This window comes from Elephas maximus, chromosome 1, assembly GCF_024166365.1.
Source record: "Elephas maximus indicus isolate mEleMax1 chromosome 1, mEleMax1 primary haplotype, whole genome shotgun sequence".
Taxonomy (NCBI): domain Eukaryota; kingdom Metazoa; phylum Chordata; class Mammalia; order Proboscidea; family Elephantidae; genus Elephas; species Elephas maximus.
In genome coordinates this window covers 2,575,490-2,598,282 of record NC_064819.1, presented here as the reverse complement: position 1 = coordinate 2,598,282, position 22,793 = coordinate 2,575,490, and the positions used below count along the sequence as shown (strand labels likewise).

Here is a 22,793-nt window from a genome sequence, read left to right as displayed (position 1 = left end):
TCCGGGACCCTCGGCGCGGGCGCTGCCGGGCCCGCACCCTGCGCCGCGCCCCCTGCCGCCGGGCCCGGGCATCGGCGCGGCGCCCGAACTGGGTGTGCGGGGCGGGCGGGCGGGTCGGGGCGCGGGCAGGCCGGGCAGCCGGGCTCCCCGACGGCCTTGGCCGCCGCCGCCGCTCCGGCTCTGGGTCCCGCCGCTTCCGCCTGCCCTGGGTTTCCGGGGACCCGCTGCCCTGACGTCCGTGTCGGGGGCTCCCCTGAAGTCCGCGTCCGGGGCTCGGGGGCTCCCCTGCCGTCCGGGGTTCGGGGCTCCCCTGACGTCCGCGTCCGGGGCTCGGGGGCTCCCCTGACGTCCGGGGTTCGGGGACTCCCCTGACGTCCGGGGTTCGGGGGCTCCCCTGACGTCCGCGACCGGGGTTCGGGGGCTCCCCCTGACGTCCGGGGTTCGGGGGCTCCCCTGACGTCCGTGTCGGGGTTCGGAGGCTCCCCCTGACATCCGTGTCCGGGGCTCGGGGGCGCGTCCTTTGTGGGACCCTTCTCTGCCGTTTTGGAAAGTGGCAGTCCAAGTGAATGTCAGGCTTTTGGGATTTAGTTCCAGATTTCCGAAGATTTAGGGTTTCTCGACTCTAACTCACGTTTAACACTTCCACTGGGAAGTTACCCCGTGCTCCGTCCCCTAACGCCCAGGGGTGCAGTGGGATCGGGTCTTGGCGCTTATTCACTGTTTCTGGAAATGAGAGGCTGCGGAAACCCATATGCAGGATTCCAGCTCCAGGCAGCCGGTTTCTGTTCCCGTAACGTTTTTACCCTTAAGGACATAGAATGACCCAGCGTCAAACAGAGCCAGACAGTTCTGGCCACCTGAAGCTCGCAGGTAAGAAGGACAGGTGCTTGCTAGATAGACCAAGTTCAGATTCCTTCAGTAAACCCTTCTGGTGAGTAACGGGAACCCCGAAGTATACTGATAAGTTTTTCTTAAAAAAAAAAAATTTTTTTTTTCTGGAAGGATCGACAGGCTGTTGTAGCCTCCAGTCACCGTGGTGACTTTTTCCTCCCTACACAGGACACTTGTTTAACTTCATGCAGAGATACAGAGTCTCTGTAACCATACATGTGTGGCTTCCCCTTACCCCTGAAATGCTCTGAAACAATTTGTTACAAAATGAGGAAGATACTTTGTAATCATTGCATTTCGGAAACCAGGAAGAGTTTAATGGCTCCGGGTACTTCAGGAATGACTGGAGCCAATATTCACATTTTGTTCTAATTCAAGCAATGTGACTTTTTTTTTTTTTTCTTTCTTTTTAACAGGGATATTAGATTCCCTCTACATTTAAAAGAGAAGTTTTGTAGGGTCTGGACATGTATGCAGCCTGGATCATCCCCTAATATAAAAAGCATTTCATTCAGATTAGGGGCAGCCTACGATTGAATTCATTACTTTTCTAGGTTAGTTGTCTGTAGGGCATCACACAGATAAAGTTGCAGACTGTGGAGGTCATGAACTAGTCATGTATGAGAAATTGATGGGTTCTCCCCTGTTCTCGGAGTTTAGCATTGTCAACAAGGGACAGATTAGAAGATAAACTTCTGTAGGTGAGCTAGCTGTTCCCAGTCTGGATGGTACCTTAGACCCACTTTGTGAGCTTTTGAATTTTAATTCTCAGACCACTTCCCCTAGAGGTTTTCTTACTTTTGACTGGGGGCTAGGCTTGGCCTTTTTTTTTTTTTTTTTTTTTTAAGGTTTCTACATGGCTCTGTTGAGCAGCCAGGGTTGAGAACTGTGAGTCTAGAACAGTGTCCAAGCTTCCAGGTTCATCTAAACCACGCCTTAACTCATGGCTCCAGCTTTCCTTCACTGCTTCCCAGCACGAACCTTGGGGCCTCTTCAGGGTCCCACAGGTGTGCGGTTCACATCTTTGCTTCTGTCCTGGATACTGTCCTTTTTCAGGATATGGACGAATCCCTCCACCACCAACAAGAGTTCTAATTCCACTTTTGTGAAGGGGTTTTCCTGACAGCTTACACTAGTTCTTAGTGATCGGCTTCCTTTGAACTTTTGTGCCACATGTTATTTGGAAGTCACACTTTACACTTCTCTGATGCAGCAGCGTGACTTATTTTGTGCGTGTGTTTCGTTCCCAGACCTGACAGATGATGAGGAGCATTTTGTTTTTGGCCTCTCTACAGTAGGTTGCTTTGAGTTGGATTGGTTTGCTTTGGTTCCTTTGAGATTTCTGCCTGCAAGTGTAATGTCAGGCTTGATTCCAGTGCTGAAATAGCATTGACTTCATGTTATGAATATCAGTTTCTTCCATATCTTTTCCTGATCTCTTCAGGAGGCTGGTTATTTCTTCTCATGTGGTCCCATAACGTCTTGTACTTACTTCTGTGTTAACACTTACCGTATTGCCACAACTGCGTGTCTGTCTGCCTTCTCCACCAAACGGTGAACCCCAGGTCCTCTCTGTTAGGCAGCTCCAGCAGGTACCGTTTACGTTGTTTCCTTAAATACGGTTGGAGCGTGGCAGAGCTAGAGCCGGACCTACACAGGAACTGTGTTCTCTTCATCTTTGTGTTCCCAGGACCTAACACGGCATTTGTCGTTGTTGCTGTAGGTGCTGTACATTCATCCCGAGTCATTTCAGCCCCAGTCACTTATGAACCGTAGGGCTTTCACTGGCTGATTTTCAGAAGCAGATTGTCAGCTGTTATTCATAGTCCGTCTTAGCCTGGAAGCTTTGCTGAAACCACTCAGCCTAATAGGAACATGCAGGCTTCCACTGACAAACTGGGGTGGTGGCGGCTCAGGAGTGCATTGGCTGGGAATTGAACCTGGGTCTCCAGGATGGAAGGCAAGAATTCTACCACTAAACTACCACAGTGAGCATATTGTGATAGCATTTGTCATTAGTAGGCACTTAATAGATGTTTGTTGAATGAGCAAATAAAGATAACCACATAATATCTTTAGCATAGGCTGATTTGGCATTAGCTAACTTTGCTATTAAATATCCTTATGTCCTGTACTTCTGTTATGAATTTGTTAAGAATTAGTGGGATCCAAATAATGGTGGTATCAGCAGCCCCCGTTAAAGCATGTTGTCAGCTTCCTTCCCGTGTGCATGGGCAGATATATACCTGAGTCTTTTACTCTGAGCTCTAAAGATTGATTCTTGTTACCCATAAAATATTTGTGGAACTCTTACTAAGAGAAAAGCTGTTAACTGTCCAATTGGATAATTTTTCTTTTTCTCATTAACTTTTCCATATGGGCACAATTGCTCTGCTTCAGGAGGCCAAATCTTTTAATTAGATCAGTAAGGCACGATAAGTTGCTCCTATTAACGTGCAAATAGTCTGTTTTTAATTCAGTTCATCAAGTATTTATTGAATTTTTACCATGTGCCCAACACTGTTAGGTGCTAAAGAGAATTCAGAAGTAGTAAGCGATGTGAACCCAGCTCTGGAGACGTTTATAGACTTATTGGGAGGATGGGGACACCCATATTAAATAATTAAGGGACTCAACACAGTATTTATTAGGCGCTAAATTAAACATAAGTATCCCAAATCCAATGGTTAATGCTATGAAAAATTAGGAAAGAGCAGATACTCATTCTATCAGACATCTACTAACTACTGATTGTTGAGGATATAAATATGAATGATACAGTCTGTACCATTTAGAAGCTTACAAACTAGTGGGAAAACTGGGCAAGTACATAGAGTATATTTCGTGTTAAGACACTGTAGGATATTAGGTAAGAATGTTTGGGACTAAGAAGAAGGGTATCTTGTCTAACCTCTAGGGCTCAGAGAAAGTTTCAAAGAGGTTAGTTACTTACATGCTCCCAGCTGAAGCTGTGATAGGCATTCTAGACAAAGTAACAGGTGTGAAGGCATGGAAATGAGAGAGGGCATTCCCTCGTACTAAGGAGCTTTCAGTAGATTGCTATCCATAGAAAGTAAGTAGTATGTTAAGAGCGTGGACTTTAGAGTGTGACAGGTGTGGTTGCAAACTTTGATTCGTGAGAGGTCTGGGCCTTTGCTGATCTTGCCTCTGTTGGGTAGCAGTAGTCTAGTGGTAACTTCACTGCTAGCTGTCATACAAAGAGATGTCCTAGGATGCCCCGAGTTTTCATCTAGACTCTTTGTAAGTTTTGTCTGTTGCCTGGCAGCATGAGGAAACCCAGTAGCCTCACCTCCCAATTAATGAAACCATTAGCGGGTCCTCTGGTGAAAGCATTCTCACCTTGTTGTTGTTGGCTGCCATTGAGTTTCCTCCAACTCAAGGCGACCCAATATGTGACAGAGTAGAACTGCTCCAGAGGATTTTCTGGGCTGTAATCATTATGGAGGTAGATTGCCAGGAGTTTTCTTCCATGGAGCTGCTGGTGGGTGGGTTCAAACCGCCAGCCTTTAGGTTAGCAGCTGATCCCAAACTTGTGCCACCTGGGCTCTTATTCTCACCTTAGCTACTATAATTACTTAAACAGCAGAAGCCACAGTGAAGGAGACAATGAGAAGAAATTCGTGGTATGATCATGAGAGGTACCTCTTTTACCTCTTTTTACTTCACTCATGGGAACAATTTCTCTTTGGTTATAAGCCACAGAAACTGACATTGGCTCACTTAAACAGGAAACAGGGATTCATGGATAGATATAGGGTAAACTCACAGAAGTGAAGGAAAATAGAATAGTAAAGCCTCAGAAGGCCAGGAAACAGAGCAGCTCCCAGAATCACCTAGGTCTAATTCAGACCCACCTAGGTTTCCTCCTTGTGCCTGTGAGTCTTCTTGGTCAGGCCTGTAGCTACAGCCAGAGGTGTGAAATGGTGGGACTAGTAACGTCAGAATTTGTAATTTTAGGGGGGAATAATGCAAATAAAGATCAGCCCAGAGCTGATTCCTGTGAGGTGGAGATCAAACACACCTCCACCCTCCAAGCTTTTTATATCTTGATGACTTTCTTCTGGGATCTACCTTGTGTGGGGTTCAATGAGCATCTTGGATCGATATCTTCTCATATTTCACGATATCAGGGAAGTTTTCTGCCATGGAGTCTCCAACAGTTCTCTTTGTATTTTCTTTTATCCCCCCATTGTGGGACTCTAATCACTCATAGGTTATTCCTCTTGATAGAGTCCCACATAATTCTTAGGGTTTGTTCGTTCTTGGCACCAGCCGTACCTCCCACGGCACTCCCTACTTCTCTTCTGGGTTCGATAATCTGTTGCAATGGCCACGCAGAAGTAACAGGATAAACTTGGGGTCAGGATCAACAAGCTACAACTTCAAATCAGGATCAGGAAACATGTACGCAAAGTCTCCCTTCTTCAGTGCAAGACAGCTCTCTCAGCTCATCTCGGCCGGTCAGGCCGTGCAGGCTTCCTTTTGGTCCTGCCGTCTGTTACCACCAGCTCTGCTACTGGGCCCCTTCCTGGCCTGTTGCTCTCTTCAGTGTTACATCCCTTGACTGCTGTTACAGCTCTTTTAGGAGGTTCCTTGCCTCCCCCTTGCTTCTTCTCTCTTCTTTCTACCTTTCGTTTCTGTCTGCTTCCTATCTGAAAAACCTGTGTGGAGCTGTGTATATACAAACTCCTCATCAATATCAAGACATGGCCCTCCCACCAGTGTCACAAGCTGACCAGTCCCCTGTTGGTAGGCCACAGATACTTCATTTGCATAGTAGGTTATAGTCACTTCATTTGCATAGTATATTGACGAGTCCCAGCAAGTTGCATACCAAGTACAGGACGGGGCAGCCCAGGACCAGACAAAAAGTGTCAAATAAGTTGTTTACAGCTTACCCTGGAAATGTCAATCAACCTGTGCAAAATAATAAACCCTCTGGGATAGAAAGCTAGGGCAAAGGTAACTCCTCAGGGTTTGGGAGAAAAGTCTCATAGTTTTTTGTTTTTTTTTTTTAAGAACCAAGGCAAAAGGCCACATAAAGGAACTTATTTCACCACAGCAGGTGAGGCCATGACTAATAGTCCCATCACATCTCAGGAATGGGACAGAGATGCTCCCCAAAGGAAAAGGAGGGTACTGTTGCCAGAACACCAAAGGAACAGATAGCCGCTACAATATTTACTGGATTTGGCAGCGTAGAGGTATTTTGGTGAGCTTGGTTTGGGGTGTTTTAGGAATAAAAGCCAGTTAACAGTGGGTTAGGAATGAATGAAAAGTGAAGAAAAGGGAACAATGAGAGTAAACTACTCATTCACAAAGCCTGATGGTTAATGTCTGGTGGTGATGGGGCAGGGGGAATAAAAAATAAAAAAATAACCCAAATCCATTACTGTTGAATTGGTTCCAACTCATAGCAACCCTATACGGCAGAGTAGAAATGCCCCATAGGGTTTCCAGGGAGCATCTGGTGGATTTGAACTGCCGACCTTTTGGTTAGCAGCCGAACTCTTAACCACTTTGCCACCAAAAGAAAGTTGCAAGGTCAGAAAAAAATTATATTTTCCTTTTAAATGGGAAAAATCTGAATAAGGATATATTTTAGTAGTAAAACAGTAGTAGGGAAGGAGAAATTTAAAAATATAGCAGAGAAAAGAGACATTACATAACAAGGTTGCTAAGAAGTGGGAGTGATAGAGTCCAAAGGATAGGCAGAGCATTTAATATTAGCTAGAATTTTTTTTTTTTTTTTAAAGTATTAGCTGTTTGTTTTTGGTGGAGGAAGGACTTTCAATGGGCTTTAAAGGGTGGAGAGGATTTGGATAAGCAAGGCAAAGTGGACTGGCCATTTCAGCTTTGATTTATTTTTGTGATTTTTCTATCTGGGTTGATACCTGATTGTTCTGTCCTGTGTTCTAGTCTTGGGTTGTTATCTGATCTTGCTGACTTTCTAACCAGAGGACTCCCTTTAGTATTTCTTGTAATTTTGGTTTGGGTTTTACAAATTTCCTAAACTTTGGTTTATCTGGAAATGCCCTAATTTCGCCATCATATTTGAGAGACAGTTTTGCTGGATATATAATTCTTGGCTGGTAATTTTTTTCCTTCAAGGCTTTATATGTCATCCCACTGCCTTCTTTCCTGAAGGGTTTCTACTGAGTAGTCTGTGGTTATTCTTGTTGACTCTCCTTTGTAGGTGACTTTTCATTTATCCCTAGCTGCTCTTAAAATTCTCTCTTTATCTTTGGTTTTGGCAAGTTTGATTATAATATATCTTGATGACTTTCTTCTGGGATCTACCTTGTGTGGGGTCCAATGAGCATCTTGGATCGATATCTTCTCATATTTCACGATATCAGGGAAGTTTTCTGCCATGGAGTCTCCAACAGTTCTCTTTGTATTTTCTTTTATCCCCCCATTGTGGGACTCTAATCACTCATAGGTTATTCCTCTTGATAGAGTCCCACATAATTCTTAGGGTTTGTTCATTTTTTTAAATTCTTCTATCTAATTTTTCCTCGAATATGTTGGTGTCAAATGGTTTCTGTTCAGCCTCACTAATTCTGACTTCCATTGCCTCAGTTCTGCTCCTATGACTTTGTATTGAGTTGTCCAATTCTGAAATTTATTGTTAGTCTTCTGGGTTTCTGTTTGCTGTCTGTTTGCGGATTCTTGCAACCTGTTAAATTTGTTGTCATGCTCTTCTCTAATCTTCTTAAGTTTCTCTGTTGCTTTGTCTGTGTGCTCCTGGGCTTGTTCTGTGTTTTGCCTGATCTCCTAAAGAGTTATGTATATTAATCTTCTGTGTTCTCACTCTGATAATTCCAGGAAATTCTCTTCATCTGGAAAATTTCTTCATTCTTTGTTTTTGGGAGCTTGCTGAAGCTGTCATGATCAGCCTCTTTATGTGATTTGATATGGACTGTTGTCTCTGAGCCATCAGTAAGTTACTGTATTTTATTTTATGTTTGATTACTGTAGGACAGGCCATTTCAGTGGAAAAGTATGGATTTAGGGAAGAATGAATTAGTTGATAAGCATAAGGAAGAAGCTGTCTGGATTGCAGAAAAGAGATGACATGATTGGCTAGATAACCCTGCGCGCCTACGTGTTGTGCAGGTGGGAGTGGATAGGTGAAGACTGGCAAGTGAAGAAGTTAGTGTGAGGTAGAGCCATGAAAGCCAGGACCCAGAGTTTGGTATTTGATACATAGAAGGTGGGAAATAGCACTACAGATTGTGGAGCAGGACAGTGACATGACAGACTGTGGTGAATTGGAACGATTAACGAGACGGTGAAGTATAAAATCCACTGAAGGAGAGAGAGAAAAGGCTGGGACCAAAAAAGAGCATTAAGAGCTGATGATGTTGGTTACCATCAGGTAGATACCAACTCATGGTGAGCCCACGTATAGGGTTTTCAGTGACTGGTACTTCAGGAGATCAGCAGGTCTTTCTTCCAAAGCACCGCTGGGTGGACTTGAACTGCCAGCCTCTCAGTAAGTAGGGAACTGCATTAACCTTTGCAGCACCCGGGGGCTCCTAATAAGAGCTAGACATTTGTAAAACAGGGCCTAGACTAAGATTGTGGCAGTGAACGCGAAGACATGGTGAAATGAGTTGGTAGGATTTGGTGAGGAGAAGAATAGTATTTTTGGGGTTAGAGTCAGGTTAATGGTTTGGTGTCATTGACAAAATGGGAAGTAGGTCTCTCAAGAGGCAACACAGTTTAACATGTTCCAAACAAACTTGGTAAATGGTTTTGAAACAAAATATTCTGAAGAAAGCTATGCCTTACCGAAGATTTGGAGAGAGATCAAAGTTGAAAGCCATCCTTAATATAAAAATAGAATGCCTTTTATATATGTTAATAATAACATAAGGCCTGTTCCCAAAATGTGAAGGTAACGCAATTACTTCTTAAAATAGGTCGTATTAAAAAGATTATAGTGAATATAGCCCTTTCCATGAGTTCTGTGAGTCATTCTAGTCATTCTAGCCAGCAGGGCCTGGCATCTGCCTATTTGGCAGTTGATTAGAAGGAAAGAGTCCTTCTAACTTGTGAGTACTCAGAAATGATTGAGAAGTGAGAAATTGGGGTGTGCGTTACCTTCACATTTCGGGAATCGGCCTTATGTCGGTTATTATTAACATACTATATAAAAGCTATTCTATTTGTGTATTAGGAGCCCTGGTGGCACAGTGGTTAAGAGCTCAGGTGGCTAACCAAAAGGCTGGCAGTTTGAATCCACTAGCCACCCCTTGGACACCCTATGGGGCAGTTCTACTCTGTCCTATAGGGTCACTATGAGTTGGAATCAACTAGACGGCAATGTTTTTCTTTTGAGGATATACACAAAGAAACGCACAGGTGAGGTCTGGGAGGAGTTTTCAGCAGGGAGCTTCCTGCACCAAGATACTGCAGCCCTTCCACAAGCATCATCAGTCAGGAAGCTCAAAGGAAAGTCCAAACCAAAAAAAAAAGCCCTTTGCCATCCAGTGATTCCGACTCATCCAGACTCCTGTAAAATAGTCACTGGGACCTGAGTACTTATGCGTGACTGGTGCCTCACTGCCTATGTGTGATTGATCTAATCAGTGAGTATGCCTGATCCATCTGATCCATAGTATTGCGCCCCTCTCTTCCTGAACTTATTTGCTAGGTACATCTTTGGGACTTCCACGACATTTGCACATGTTTACGACATTTGCACATGTTTAAATTAGCCTGGCTATCTTGGAAAACAAAGGCGCTTTGATTGCTGCAAATTCCAAAAGTTATTTTCAGGAACCCGAGACAAAAGGCCAAACCTAGTTCTTTGTCTCACACACTTAGAAACAATTAAAAACTTTGTAGGGTGAAAGCAAACAGAAAAACAAAACCAACCAAACAAAAAATAGTTACTTAAACTAGATTTTTTTCATTATAAAAATAAAGTATGCTTTTATTAAACAATTCAAAGCATACTAAAGGATATAACTTCACTATCATTTTTCCTCAGATTTCCTGTTAACACCATGCAAATAATTACTGCTATGTAGAAATCACCTTTGAAAAATACAAAAAGGAAAAAGCCTAGATGATTTTAATGTGCATCCACCACTAAGAGCCACAGCTTTAGTCTGCGTGAAGATCCTTCTCCTCCTGGCCCTGAATGTGCGTGCTGTAGATAGGAATCCTGGCTATCAATTGACCAACCTGAGCCCAATCACTAAGGCCAGAAAAAATTAAAAAAAACTCATTTGCCAAGACCTGCCAGCATCTGCTGCTGAAGCATTAGGGCTTGTGGGAGGCGGGGAACATGTTAGGTGCCATCAAGTCAGTTCTGATTCATAGCAACCCTGTGTACAACAGAAGGAAACACTGCCCCGTCCTGTGCTATCCTCAGGATCACAGTCTTTTGTTATGCCTGAGCCCATTGTTGCAGCCCCTGTATCAATCCATCCTTGAGGGTCTTCCGCTTTTTCAAAGACCCTCTACCAAGAATGAAGTCCTTCTCCAGGGACTAGTCCCTCCTGATAACAAGTCCAGAATACTTGAGACAAAGCCTCCCCATCCTTGCTTCTAAGGAGCATTCTGGCTGTACTTCTTTCAAGACAGATTTGTTCCTTCTTTTGGCAGTGTCGTAGGGGAAAAAAAAAATCACATAGTAAAGCAAAAAGAAAGCTTTATTCGGCATATATTTAAAAAGACAGAAGTGGGAAGCAGACAAGCAGGCTGCCAGAGCTAACGTCTGCCCGAATCCGAGGAAAGTTACAGAATCGTCAGTATATATTATCACAAAAATGGGTAGATTCGTTGAAAGGTTCATCTTTTCACAGATTGGCTAGAAACTGTGATCTTAACATTTTGAATTGTCTTAACAATCATTGGTATAGGTTTCAGTAACTGACAGTGAGAAGGGTCTTCATTGCTCCAACAAATTTCTGTTTACTAAATGTCAATAGAAAAAGATAAGAGTGCAAAGTCTTGTGTTAATGTTTGATTGACTTTATATGAAAAGTTCCCTAAAAGATATTTTTCTTGCCTGAAAGATAATTTCTAAGATTGTCCCCTCTATTGTCTTTTTCTCAGGGCCCAGTTGATGTGTCCTTGTGAGTCCTTGTTTACCCAGCTTCAGCTGGGTCACATTCCCTTTGCTCAAGGACAGGGAATAATAATTGCAGTATTATTTTCTAAATCAGCAATCCATGCTATATTCAGTATTCTTCGCTAGTACCACAATTCAGAGGCATCAGTTCTTCTTTGGCCTGCCTTATTCATCCTCCAGCTTTTGCACACATAGGAGACAATTGAAAATACCGTGCCTTGGGTCAGGGGTACCTTAGTCTTCAAGGTGACATCTTTGCTTTTTAATACTTCAAAGCAATCTTTTACAATAGATTTGCCGAATGCAATGCATCGTTTGATTTCTTGACTGCTGCTTCCATGGGTGTTAATTGTTGATTCAATTAAAATGAAATCCTTGACAACTTCAGTCTTTTCTCCATTTATCATGATGTTGCTTATTGGTCCAGTTGTGAGGATTTTTGTTTTCTTTATGTTGAGGTGTAATCCATACTGAAGGCTGTGATCTTCGTTTTTCATTAGTAAGTGCTTCAAGTCCTCTTCACCTTCAGCAAGTAAGGTTGTGTCATCTGCATAACACAGATTGTTAATAAGTCTTCTTCCAATCCTGATGCCCCATTCTACATACCTAAGCTTAAATTGGGGAATTTGATGAAGTGGGATGGGGAAAATGTTCAATAGGTATCCACTAGAGTAGGTTTCTTAAAAATTTAAAGGATTCCTACAAATAGAATAGACAAAGTGAAATGATATTAAGGATAATAAAGAGAAACAAACAAAATTATTAGGCAAGGGGAAAAGAGGGAATAGAATATGATCAAATGTAATAATAGTTATAATAAATATGACTATATGGTTGCTATGAGTTGGAATTAACCCAGTGGCACTGGGTTTTGTTTGGTTTGGAATAAATTGCCATTGTTTAAAGTAAAAATCTCTCAGACTGTGTAGAAAAACTCCAGATTTGTGTTGACACAAACAAAAAAATACAGAGAGGTAAACAAACAAACAAAAAAAATGCAAACACTCACGGAGCAGATGTTGATGGAAAGAAAATGCTTAGTAATATTGTTATCAAACAAAGTTTAGTTCTAGACAACAAACATTTAGCTTTATTTAATATTTAGTGTAATTTTGTACCTAAGGAGTAATACATACTCTTCAAATATTTTAAAAACTTAACAGAAATATGTAGAAAGGCTACAGAGAAAATCTCAAATTCTAAAATTTAGATATTATTTATTGCCAATCATAATGCAAGAGAAAAGTTAACAAAAAATATTAACAAAAGGGGAAAGCTCTGGAAAGCTTTTTGTTTACTCAGGTTGAAGAGAATATACAAACAAATTACAAGGAAGGAGATGACAAGGTACTGAAAATAAGCAAGTCAGAGAAGAGAAAATATAAATGACTTACAACATGTGAAAGGGTATTCAGTCTCACTAGTCTTCAAGGACACGCAAGTTAAATAAGAACAAGATGTCTTTTGGATTGACAACAATTTAAAAGATGGTTCATTGCATCGTTTCTCCAGCATTTTTTTAATAGCAAAAAAATGGAGGGGGAGGAATAAGGGAAATATTCATCAGTGGAGAGAACAGTTGAATAAATTATGGCTCATCCATAACTAAATTGGTATGTACTTATCTGGAAGGATGTCCATAATGATTTTCATAAGTAAAAACAAAACATGCTTCAGAGTGGAATATATAATTTCACTTTTGTAAAAAATTTATGTGTATGTGATAATATACACATATATAACCCTGTAGAAAGATCAGCAAAATTGATGCCAGATGGATTCACAATTGGAGAAGGGTGGAATTGGATATATGGTAGTGGAGACTTCATTTTTCATCCTCAGAAAGAAAAGATGTGGTTGGGGTAATGTTTACTTTTTTTGCTATCTTTACAACTATATAAAATTTAACGGAAGCTACATACTGTTTTTTTTTTTTTCACACACTGTTTAGAAATTAATTGCTATGGAAATATTATATATCAAAATTTATGACTGGTGGCCAAAATTGTACCCTGAGCCCTGAGGAAATGTTATAGCCTTAAGTTTATTTATTAGGAAGACTGAAAAATTAATTCATATTTGGAATAGAAAATGCATGGATGTGGCAAAAAAATTTTAAATTCTATGTAAGGAGTATAGGAAGGTCTCCCTTGTACCCCATCCCCCATTTCCCCTCCTCAAAGGCAATTCTTCCAGAGATATTTGGTGTATTTGTAAACATATATATGTATATTCTCCACATCCCAAAGGATAAGTATTATGCAAGAGTTTGCAACTTACTTTTAAAATGAGATTATATATATTTAGTTGTTATCAGTACATATCAGTACGTTGTATGGGTAGAAATATTAGATGGAGCCATCATTGCTGTTTCTAGAGGCAGAAAATGTTGAAAATGGGCAATTTCAGATGGTGTAATATAATACCATGACTTACTTAGTCAGTCTCCTTTTGATGAGCCTTTAGGGTGTTTCTAGTCTTTTGCTACTGGAAACCAATGTGGCAGTAAATATCCTTGACTAAATGCCTTTGAGCATCTGTGTGAATGTACCTGTAGGGTAAATTTCTAGGCGTGCGCCATCAAAGAGGTGTCTGTGGACAGATGTGGGCCAGGCAGAAGTGAGCTGGTCTGGGCACCCAGCCACAAGCCTTCCTGACAGGGGCAAGGTTGCCTTAGCAGAAAGGGGCCGGCAGTTTAGGGTCAGAAGCAGAAATGAGATGAGGGAGGAGGTAAGAGACTGGGTGGGGAGAGCCATTACCCGTATCAAAGGAGCTGACTGAGATGTTTCCGGTGGATAGTTTGTGATTAAAAATTACTAGAGGATTTTTTTTATGTAATTGTGACCAGGAACGTCCTGGGGTCTGCCCCAAATTTTGTCCGAGGAGCAAGATCCACCTACAGAAGAGATTGAAGCAGCAGAGAATGGTGTTTGTTACTCTTTGCATTTTGTGTGTCCTGTTATTTCAGGACCAATATGTACGTGAGTACCCACTTAGGTATATATGGGGACATGTCTGGGATTGATGCTACCAGATTGTTAAAAGTGGAGGGGCATAAACTGGAAGACGTGAAGATATTCACATTATATTTCATACATGTTTGTGCTGTTTAAATTTTTTACAAAGAAGCAAGTATTGTTTTTGGACTTGAGTTTTGAAAAAAAAAGCTTTGAAACACGGAGTACTCTTTGAATTTAGTTATGATATAACTTGTTCCAGAAATGTTTGTAGTTTGTGTGAGCAAGTGCAAGAAACAAGAAAAGGCCTTAAAAAATGATGTGTTAGCCCTGAAGCGTGGACTGTAGAGTTAAGAAACTTTTCCATTTAACTTTATGCATGTCTGTATTCTTTGAGAATATGTTTTTATACAAGCAGGTTACTTGTGTAGTTTGAAAATAAAGATTTAAAACTGTATCCTGCATATTATGCCTTTGGCTTATTTCTTTTTCTCGAGATATACCATGGCTCAGCTTCACAGGGAAAGCTCTAGTGTAGGCCTCCATTATTGCATCCTCTTGTGTACCTCACAGTATCTCAGGTTGGCATCACGAACCTCTGTGACTGATAGCCAATCACTGACTGCTCAGGTGCAAAACACCAGGGTGACGTGATGGACGGAAAGCAGCCCACAAACACTGTTAAAGGATGTAAGATTTAGTTACCGATAAAGGAAATTAGAGCTTACGATAGCAATTACACACAAAAGGGGGTAACAGCACACTCATAAACAGGTCCTCAGGGTCCTACCAAGACAAGAAGTAGAGCAGCTACTGAAATCACCAACAAGGAGGAAGTTTTCTTCTGGGCGTGAAAAGTACCTGTATTAAGTGTTATGCGGTGCTGTCGTGTCACCTTGAAGACTCACTATGTAAGTGGGTACTCATGTACTCATGTACCTAAACGCGAGTCATGATATTTTCAATCGCCTTATATGCATGCGAAAGCTGGACAATGAATAAGGAAGGCCAAAGAAGAATTGACGCCCTTGAATTACAGTGTAGGTGAAGAATATTGAATATACCATGGACTGCCAAAAGAATGAACAAACCTGTCTTGGAAGAAGTACAACCAGAATGCTCCTTAGAAGCAAGGATGGCAAGACTATGTCTCCCATACTTTGCATATGTTATCAGAAAGGATCAGTCCCTGGAGAAGGACATGATTGGTTGAGGGCCAGCGAAAAAGAAGACCCTCAACAACGTGGATTGACACAGTGGCTGCAGCAGCGGGCTCAAGCAAAACAACAATTGTGAGGAGCGCGCAGGACTGGACAGTGTCTTTCTGTTGTACCTAGGGTTGCTATGAGTTGGAACTGACTTGATGGCACCTGAGAACACACCTGCGCTATCATACAGATATGCCCCAGGATTTCCAGATTTAATGAGTTGGACCAAATAGACCAGGTAGTGGGACATTCCAGGTAGGGGATTATTAAAGTGCTGAAGAAGATAAATTTAAATAGTACCTCATATAGCAAAATTCAGAGAGCGAAGAAAATAGTAAAGATGCATAAAACATTTAAAAAGAATAGAAATAAGAGCTCAGGCTGCTAACCACAAGGTTGACAGTTCAAATCCACCATCCACCAACCACTCCTTGGAAACCTAATGGGGTAGTTCTGCTCTGTCCCATAGGGTAGCTATGAGCCAGAATTGACTCGACGGCAATGGGTTTTTTTTTTTTTTTTTTTGGTATATACCTATGGTATTAAACATAAATGCCTGTAATCATGATTTTGAATATTTAATAACATGTAGAAATGCTTACATTAAGTAAAAAACAGACCACAAAGTTGCTTATGATTCAACTTTTGTAAAAAAAAAAATGCAGATGTGCGTAGAAACAAATCCAGGAGATCCATAAAAATGTAATGTTTAAGCAATGTGCTATAAAATATTTTTAATTAAGGAAATTTAATTCTTCAAAATTTTGTGAGAATTAAGTTTATATCTTTGTAGCATATGAAGATGCAATTTAAATTAACCTATACTTTTTTTTTTTTATATACCACTAATTTGCTTCTTGATGGGAAGACAACATGATTTTCCACTGAGCAGTTAGACCTAGTTTTCTCCTAAGTAAATGCCCGTGCTTATTTCTGGCGATTTCACATTTTCCCCATATTAGGGAAATTGGGGAGGATTGGTAACTAAATAGAATTTTGAAATTATGTGTTGAAAGAAAGCAGATACAGGTAGTCCCCGATTTACGACAAGGCCCTGTTTCAACGACTCCATGTAAGTCAGTTCTGAGGTGAGTTGAATGATTATCAGCATCTTTATAAATCTGATCTTTATTTGTCTTTGGGTTTTGGAAACATTACATGTAAACTCAGAGATATATTTTAATACATACATGCGTTGTTGTTGATATGTGCCATCGAGCATAGCGACCCCACATACAATGAAACACTGCCCAGTCCTGCGTCATCATCCACAGTCGCTGCTATGTTTGAGCCCATTGTGGCAGCCACTGTGTCAATCCATCTTGTTGAGCATCGTCCTCTTTTTCACTGACCCTCTACCTGACCAAGCATGATGTCATTCACCAGGGATTGGTCCCTTCCTGATAACATGTCCAAAGTAGGTGAGATGAAGTCTTAACATCTTCACATCCAAGGAACATTCTAGCTGTACTTCTTCCAAGGCAAGCCTTGCTTTCTTCTGGCAGTCCATGGGTAGACTCAGTATCCTTCACCAACTGGCAGTCCATGGGTAGACTCAGTATCCTTCGCCAAATGGCAGTCCATGGGTAGACTCAGTATCCTTCACCAACTGGCAGTCCATGGGTAGACTCAGTATCCATCACCAACTGGCAGTCCATGGGTAGACTCAGTATCCATCACCAACTGGCAGTCCATGGGTAGACTCAGTATCCTTCACCAACTGGCAGTCCATGGGTAGACTCAGTATCCTTCACCAACTGGCAGTCCATGGGTAGACTCGATATCCATCACCAACTGGCAGTCCATGGGTAGACTCGGTATCCATCACCAACTGGCAGTCCATGGGTAGACTCAGTATCCTTCACCAACTGGCAGTCCATGGGTAGACTCGGTATCCATCACCAACTGGCAGTCCATGGGTAGACTCAGTATCCTTCACCAACTGGCAGTCCATGGGTAGACTCAGTATCCTTCACCAACATCATAATTCAAAGGCATCAATTATTCTTTGGTCTTTATTCACTGTCCAGCTTTTGGATGCATATAAGGTTGAAAATACCGTGGTTTGGGACAGGCGCACCTTAGTCCTCAAAGTGACATCTTTGCTCTTCAACACTTCAAAGAGGTGTTTTGCAGCAGATCTGCCCAATGCAATATGTCATTTGATTTCTTGACTGTTGCGTCCATAGATGTTGATTATGGATCCAAGTAAAATGAAATGCTTGACAACTTCAGTATTTTCTCCATTTACCGTGATGTTGCATATTGGTGCAGTTGTGAGAATTTTTTTTCCTTTATTGTACTTTAGATGAAGGTTTAAAGAACAAATTAGTTTCTCATTAATTAATAGCATTGTTTTGTGACATTGGTTGCTAACTGCACGACATGTCAACACTGTCCCCTTCTAGACCTTGGATTCCCCATTGCCTGGTTTTCTGTCCCTCCTGCCTTCTCGTCCTTGCCTCTGGGCTAGTGTGCCTGTTTAGTCTCATTTTGTTTTATTGGCCTGTCTAATCTTTGGCTGAAGGATGAACCTCAGGAGGGACTTCACTACTGAGTTAAAAGGATGACCGGGGACCATGCTCTTGGGGTTTCTCCAGTCTCTGTCAGACCAGTAAGCCTAGTCTTTTTTTGTGAGTTAGAATTTTGTTCTGCGTTTCTCTCCAGCTCTGTCCGAGACCCTCTATTGAGATCCCTATCAGAACAGTTGGTGGTGGTAGCAGGGCACCATCTAGTTGTGCAGGACCCAGTCTGGTGGAGGCAGTGGTAGTTGTGGTCCATTTGGCCTATGGAATAATCTTTCCCTTGTGTCTTTGGTTTTCCTCATTCTCCCTTGCCAGTTGTGAGGATTTTTGTTTTCTTTATGTTGAGATATAATCCATACTGAAGGTTGTAGTCTTTGATCTTCATCAAAAAATACACAGATCGTAAAGATTTACTCTGACAGTGAAGAAGAGTTGGGTAACTTTGGCATTTTGTCCGTTGTGGTAATAACTCCACTTGTGGAAGGTTCTGGGTCGTCTGGATTATCTCTGGGAATGGGGATGGCATTTCTAGTCAGAAAATTCATGAGAGTTGTCTCTATGGTCCTTTTCTTTTTTTCTTCATGTATTTTGCAGTAACATCTCACTGCTGCGTGAATTTGTGTATTGACGTTAGCAAAGCAATCAGAGTTTGGGTCCGTGTTTTCAAACAACTAAAGCTGCTGATTTAGTTTAGAAAACAAAATTTGTACAGCAGTGTTTTGAACAGTAAATTATAAAATTGAACATCCGTAAGCGAACATCTGAGAATAACATCAGCAAATTACATGCTACAACATTGTATGTAGGGCATATTACCAATGATAAGATGTACAAAAATAAAAAAAAGGACGGTCGTAACTTTAACACATCATAAATTGGGGGCTACTTGTTTATAAACTGATGAGAAACACAAATGAATAGAGAATTTCACATTACCCAAAAAGACTTTTTCTCAAAAAGTTCCTTTTTATTTAAAAAAATTTTTTTGTTGTACTTTAGATGAAGGTTTACAGAACAAACCAGTCTCTCATTAAGCAGTTAGTACACACATTGTTCTATGACGTTGGTTAACAACCCCACGACATGTCAACACTCTCCCTTTTTAACTTTGCATTCCCTGTTACCAGCTTTCCTGTTCCTTCCTGCCTCTTAGTCCCTGCCCCTGGACTGGTATGCTCCTTTAGTCTCATTTTGTTTTATGGGCCTGTCCAATCTTTGACTTAAGGGTGAACCAAGGGAGTGACTTCATTACTGAGCTAAAAGGGTATCCAGGAGCCATACGCTTGGGGTTTCTCCAGTCTCTGCCAGGCCAGTAAATCTGGTCCTATTTTGTGACTCAGAATTTTATTCCACATTTTTCTGCAGCTCTGACCAGGACTCTATTGTGATCCCTGTCAGAGCAGTCAGGGGGTAGTAGCCAAGCAATATCTAGTTGTACTGGACTGAGTCTGGTAGAGGCAGTGGTAGATGTGGTCCATTAGTCCTTCGGACTAATCTTTCCCTTGTATCTTTAGTTTTCTTCTTTCTTCCTTGATCCAAAAGGGGTGAGACCACTGGAGTTCCTAGATGGTTGCTCACAGGCTTTTAAGACCCCAGGTGCTACTCACCAAAGTAGAACGTAGAACATTTTCTTTATAACCTATGTTATGCCATTTGAGCTAATTGTTCCCTGACACAATGGTCCCCACAGCCCTCAGCCCAGCAGTTTGGTCCCTCGGGGAGTTTGGAGGTATCTATGGAGCTTCAATGACTTTGCCTTATACGAGTTGTGTTTGCTTCCCCAGTATTGTGTACTTGTCTTACCCCTCACCAAAGTTACCATTTATTGTCTATTTAGTGTTTTTCCATCCTCATCCCTCCCATCCCTCATAACCATCGAAGATTGTTTCTTTTTGTGTATAAACCTTCTCATAAGTTTTTAGAGTAATGATCTGATACAATATTTGTCCTTTTGTGATTGACCTATTTCACTCAGCATAATGCCCTCCAGATTCATCCATGTTATGAGATGCTTCACAAATTCATCATTGTTCTTTATCGTTGTGTAATACTCCATTGTGTGTATGTACCACGGTTTGATTATCCATTCTTCTGTTGATGGGCATCTAGGTTGTTTCTATTGTTTTGCTCTTTTGAGCAGTGCTGCGGTGAACATTGGTGTGCATATGTCTATTTGTGTGACGACTCTTATTTCTCTAGGATGTATTCCTAGGAGTGGGATTGCTGGATCATATGGTATTTCTATTTGTAGCTTTCTAAGGAAGTGCCATAGAATCCTTCACTATTGCAGCTCTAGGTTTGAATTTTTGCTTAGTTCTTTCAGCTTGAGAAATGCCGAGCGTGTTCTTCCCTTTTGGTTTTCCATCTCCAGCTCTTTGCACATGTCATTATAATACTTTATTTTGTCTTCTGGAGATGCCCTTTGAAATCTTCAGTTCTTTTACTTCATCAATTCTTCTTTTGCTTTAGCTGCTTGACGTTGGAGAGCAAGTTTCAGAGTCTCTTCTGATGTCCATCTTGGTCTTTTTTTTCTTTCCTATCTTTTCAATGACCTCTTGCTTTCTTCATATCTGATGTCCTCGATGTCATTCCACAACTTGTCCCGTCTTTGGTCACTAGTGTTCAATGCGTCAAATCTATTCTTCAGATGGTCTCTAAATTCAGGTGGGATATACTCAAGGTCATATTTTGGTTCTTGTGGACTTGCTCTGATTTTCTTCAGTTTCAGATTGAACTTGCATATGAGCAATTGATGGTCTGTTCCAAAATCAGCCTCTGGCCTTGTTCTGACTGATGATATCGAACTTTTCCATCTTCTCTTTCCACAGATGTAGTCACTTTAATTTCTGTGTGTTCCATCTGGCGAGGTCCACGTGTATAGTCGCTGTTTATGTTGGTGAAAGAAGGTATTTGCAGTGAAGAAGTCGTTGGTCTTGCAAAACTCTGTCATTCAGTCTCTGGCATTGTTTCTATCACTAAGGCCATATTTTCCAACTACTGATCCTTCTTCGTTTCCAACTTTGGCATTCCAATCGCCAGTAATTATCAATGCATCTTCATTGCATGTTCGATCAGTTTCAGACTGCAGCAGCTGATAAAAATCTTCTATTTCTTCATCTTTGGCCCTAGTGGTTGGTGTATAAATTTGAATCATAGTCATGTTAACTGGTCTTCCTTGTAGGCATATGGATATCATCCTATCACTGACAGCATTATACTTCAGGATACATCTTGAAATGTTCTTTTTGACGGTGAATGCAACACCATTCCTCTTCAAGTTGTCATTCCCAGCATAGTAGACTATGTGATTGTCTGATTCAAAACGGCCAATACCAGTCCATTTCAGCTCACTAATGCCTAGGATATCAATGTTTATGCGTTCCATTTCATTTTTGACAATTTCCAATTTTCCTAGATTCATGGTTTGTACATTCCAGGTTCTGATTATTAATGGATGTTGCAGCAGTTTCTTCTCATTTTGAGTCATGCCACATCAGCAAATGAAGGTCCTGAAAGCTTTACTCCATCCACATCATTAAGGTCGACTCTACTTTGAGGAGGCAGCTCTTCCTCAGTCATCTTTTGAGTGTCTTCCAACCTGGGGGGCTCATATTCCAGCACTATATCAGACAGTTTTCCACTGCTATTTGTAAGGTTTTCACTGGCTAATACTTTTCAGAAGTAGACTGCCAGGTCCTTCTTCCTAGTCTGTCTTAGTCTGGAAGCTCAGCTGAAACCTGTCCTCCATGGGTGACCGTGCTGGTGTCTGAATACCGGTGGTATAGTGGTACAGCTTCCAGCATCACAGCAACACACGAGCCCCCACAGTATGACAAACTGACAGACAATTGGGGAAAATATTAAATGACACAGGAAGCATCAAATAAGATGGAAGAAATATACGGAGTCATTATACCAAAAAGAATTAGTCAATGTTCAGCCATTTCAAGAGGTGGCATATGATCAGAAACCAATGGTACTGAAGGAAGAAGTCCAAGCTGCTCTGAAGGCATTGGTGAAAACAAGCCTCCAGGAATTGATGGAATATCATTTGAGATGTTTCAACAAACAGATGCAGCGCTGGAGGTTCTCACTCGTCTATGCCAAGAAATATGGAAAACAGCTTTCTGGCCAACTGACTGTAAGAGATCCATATTTGTCCTATTCCCAAGAAAGGCGATCCAATCGAATGTGCAAATTACAGAACAATATCATTAATATCACACACAAGCAAAACTTTGCTGAAGATCATTCAAAATTGGTTGCAGCAGTATATCGACAGGGAACTGCCAGAAATTCAGGCCGGTTTCAGAAGAGGACGTGGAACCAGGGATATCATTGCTGATGTCAGATGGATCCTGGCTGAAAGCAGAGAATACCAGAAGGATGTTTACCTGTGTTTTATTGAGTATGCAAAGGCATTCAACTGTGTGGATCATCACAAATTATGGATAACATTTGCAAAGAATGGGAATTCCAGAACACTTAATTGTGCTCACGAGGAACCTTTACATAGATCAAGAGGCAGTTGTTCACACAGAACAAGGGTATGCTGATAGGTTTAAAGTCAGGAAAGGTGTGTGTCAGGGTTGTATTCTTTCACCATACCTATTCAATCTGTATGCTGAACAAATAATCCGAGAAGCTGGACTATGTAAAGAAGAATGGGGCATCAGGATTGGAGGAAGACTCATTAACAACCTGCGTTATGCAGATGACACAACCTTGCTGAAAGTGAAGAGGACTTGAAGCACTAATGAAGATCAAAGACCACAGCCTTCAGAATGGATTGCATCTCAACATAAAGAAAACAAAAATCCTCACAACTGGACCAATGAGCCACATCATGATAAACGGAGAAAAGATTGAAGTTGTCAAGGATTTCATTTTACTTGGATCCACAATCAACAGCCACGGAAGCAGCAGTCAAGAAATCAAGAGACGTATTGCGTTGGGTAAATCTGCTGCAAAGGACCTCTTTAAAGTGTTGAAGAGCAAAGATGTCACCCTGAAGACGAAGGTGTGCCTGACCCAAGCCATGGTATTTTCAGTCGCATCATATGCATGTGAAAGCTGGACAGTGAATAAGGAAGACCGAAGA

At 41.5% G+C, this 22,793-nt stretch overlaps 1 protein-coding gene across 5 annotated transcripts in view; it reads left to right on the top strand.

Annotated features, from left to right (window-relative positions):
* USF3 (upstream transcription factor family member 3) overlaps window positions 1-22,793 on the top strand; it is a 78,079-nt gene that overhangs the window by 330 nt on the left and 54,956 nt on the right. The gene's annotated exons all lie outside the window — the stretch shown is intronic.